The sequence below is a fragment of the Thermobia domestica genome, chromosome 11, assembly GCF_964235325.1.
Source record: "Thermobia domestica chromosome 11, izTheDome1.hap1.1, whole genome shotgun sequence".
Lineage (NCBI taxonomy): Eukaryota > Metazoa > Arthropoda > Insecta > Zygentoma > Lepismatidae > Thermobia > Thermobia domestica.
Window position 1 is genome coordinate 182,708,651 of NC_137464.1, and position 3,043 is coordinate 182,711,693.

Sequence of the window (3,043 nt, forward strand, 5' to 3'; positions counted from 1 at the left end):
ATGACATCGCCATTCGATCTGCCCCATGGTATTTCTTTTTTGAGTTTTTGTAGATAGATAGATAGACATAGATAGATAGATAGAGATAGAGATACAGATAGAGATAGAGAGAGAGAGAAGATTATATACAACAGCAGAGGATTTTGTTTGGGAGAGGCTTGAGGAACGGGTAACAAACATTTGTGTTGTACGTGCAATGATTACAAATTTATTTCGGGAGGGGCTTGAGCCCGATACCTACCCCCTAAATACGCCACTATACATCAGTCAACCGTTTCCAAATTATCTCATACAGCAACGAAGCAAAATTTTTAGTAAAGGCAAAATAACTATCAATATTCGAGACGAGACCGAGACTTTCGAGACTGACCATGGTCTCGTCTCGGTCTCGTCTCGATTTATAGAGGTCCGTCTCGGTCTCGATCTCGTCTCGGTATGTAAAAGTCCGTCTCGGTCTCGGTCTCGTCTCGATATATAAAAGTCCGTCTCGGTCTCGGTCTCGTCTCGAATTATCGAGACGAGACCGAGACGATACCGAGACTAGTCTCGGTCTCGGTACCATCCCTATTTTACAGCACACGAAAGAATCCTATCTGCATTGTTATGCTTTCCTAGAAGACAATTTGCTATTTTTTAATTCCTCAATTTTTCGTTATGTTGAGAAAATACTGGAAGATACCTGGATCTGATCTTACATATAATAACAAAATATTGTTCACTAGAATTGACACCGTCGTGGACGTCGGCAGGAAGGGGGTAAGTGCCTCTCCATGGATTCTTGTATTCAAATCAAATTGTTTACAGAAAGTTGACTTCGAAAATTATTAACCTTTTGAGGGCCGACAGGGATTTCAAAGAAATCATAGACCTTTACGTTGGCGGCCCTAGTACCCCTTCTAATTGTCACAGAGACATCAACTATACTTCGTTGTAAAGCTTATGGAACACAGATTCCAACGAGCTAACTTTTGTGCCACCTGTGCCAAACCTTTAGCAGAAATAGATGAAGAAGATATTTTAAAACATGGGATTTTTTGTTTTTTAAAATTTGTGAGAGGCTAGCAACACTATTACCTGTCGTACGGAGGAAGAAATATTTTCACGTGTACACCAGACATTGGGTACAATTATGTAAGTAAATGAAGGGCGAAAAATCAATATCAAGCGAGAACAAAATCCGAACATGTTTCCTAAGAGAATCATGCTGTACATATTTTCCGAAACATTTTTGGTCTACCCTGACGTTTGCAGCAATAGCGACCCCCTAATTTTCACACAGATATAAGCCATACCTCATTAGAAAGTTAATGGGACACAGATTCCAACGAGGTAACTTTTGTACCGTTTTTTGCCGTGTGTAACGACAAATAACAGTGTTGCCAGAACCCAACAAACTTCGAAAAAGCGTATTTTTCCCGACTTTTTTTTACTTCTTTCTTCTTCTTTTACGGGTTGGATACGAGAGGCACAAAAGTTGCCTCGTTAGAATCTGTGTCCCATACGTTTTCCAACGAGGTGTCTTTCATATCTCTGTGACGATTAGGGACGTCGCCAGGGCTGCCATATATATAGGATGATTCTCATAGGTACGTTGCCAAATTTTTTCTTCCTTTCTATTGTATCTTCGTCTTTCATCTTTATATGATTGTTCCGAATGTCTGGTGTACATATGACATTATTATTATTATTATTATTATTATTATTATTATTATTATTATTATTATTATTATTATTATTATTATTATTATTTTGCGTACAGCAAATATTGTCCATTATTTGATTAATTTTATACGATTATATTTGTTACATTACTTATTTTATACCTGCAAGAGGTCAGAAGTTTAGCGTTTGTATTTCATTCCAAAAATTTGCCTTGCTAACCTTTTTTATTTGGTCCTGTTTCTTACAAACAACATCACTTTCTATTGCGTCACACTCACGAAAAAGAACTCTAGTGATCGTTTATTTGGCATTACTGCTTTCGTACAACATGAGATTTGCGGATCATTTGTTTAGGTAGTTGTAATGTTTGTCAATAGGGGACACTGAAATTCATTGCTGTGCAAGTTTTATTTCCCATGTATCGCGAAAATCTGCTTAATTCGTGGTTTTATAGTCTATAGAAATACGTATATTTCAACGAAATTGCTGCTAATTACTGTTTCTGAGAAATATTCCTAGTTATAATTGAACATATTACGGGTAATGTTGGTCAATTAGCTATTTAATCAAGAAATATATGATTAGCTATTAAGGACAATGTTGTGTAATGATCACCTAGGATCAGGACAATGTAAATCCTGTATTTTGCATCCAAATTACAAAAAAAAAAAAAAAAAAAAAAAATCATGATCAGGAAAACGTATTTCAATCATAGAAACAAACTATTTTTTTTTACAGGAATTTCTTAATGTTTGCTAATTAATGTTAAAATAAATTATTAGTACTTAACTGCGATATAAAGAACTTTTGTGTGTTTCCGAATGAACATTGATGTGCCTTTACTAAACGTTTTATATAATCTATTATTAATATATGAGAAAATACTAAAAAAAAAGTACAGATGGAGATGCCGGGATTGAACCCGGGGCCTTTCACATGCAAAGCGAACGCTCTACCACTGAGCTACATCCCCGTTGCGCTCTCTGTATTTCAGATGTGTTTATTTTTACGGTACTTAAACTTTCACTGCAGTTCGCATTTTCAACAATAATTACAGCAGCATAATGCAGACAGATATAAATTCTTTAGGTTATAGTTATATTTAGTTAGAATTTAATTAGGTCACAGGAGTCACACATTGCTACTTCGTCACATTCTTGGAGACAACTGAACTGTATTACGTAAAACATAACTATTTCGTAAACACTTCTTCAAGGAAAAGATATATTAACGGTAAATAACATATTAAGAGAGCAAGAATTAAAAACATAAAAAATTTATTATTCAAATGATAATTTCATTGACCTTAAGATAAGAGTACTCCGAAAATCCATTTGTGTTAATAGAAGTATGCACTTCGTAAAATAGAGAGCCATGAAGA

The 3,043-nt window shown here is 35.1% G+C and overlaps 1 non-coding gene across 1 annotated transcript; it reads right to left on the reverse strand.

The window, feature by feature from the left end:
* Positions 1 to 2,564: 2,564 nt before the first annotated feature.
* TRNAA-UGC (transfer RNA alanine (anticodon UGC)) lies at positions 2,565 to 2,635 on the reverse strand. The gene has a single exon. It is a non-coding gene; the product is annotated as a tRNA-Ala (tRNA).
* Positions 2,636 to 3,043: the final 408 nt, after the last annotated feature.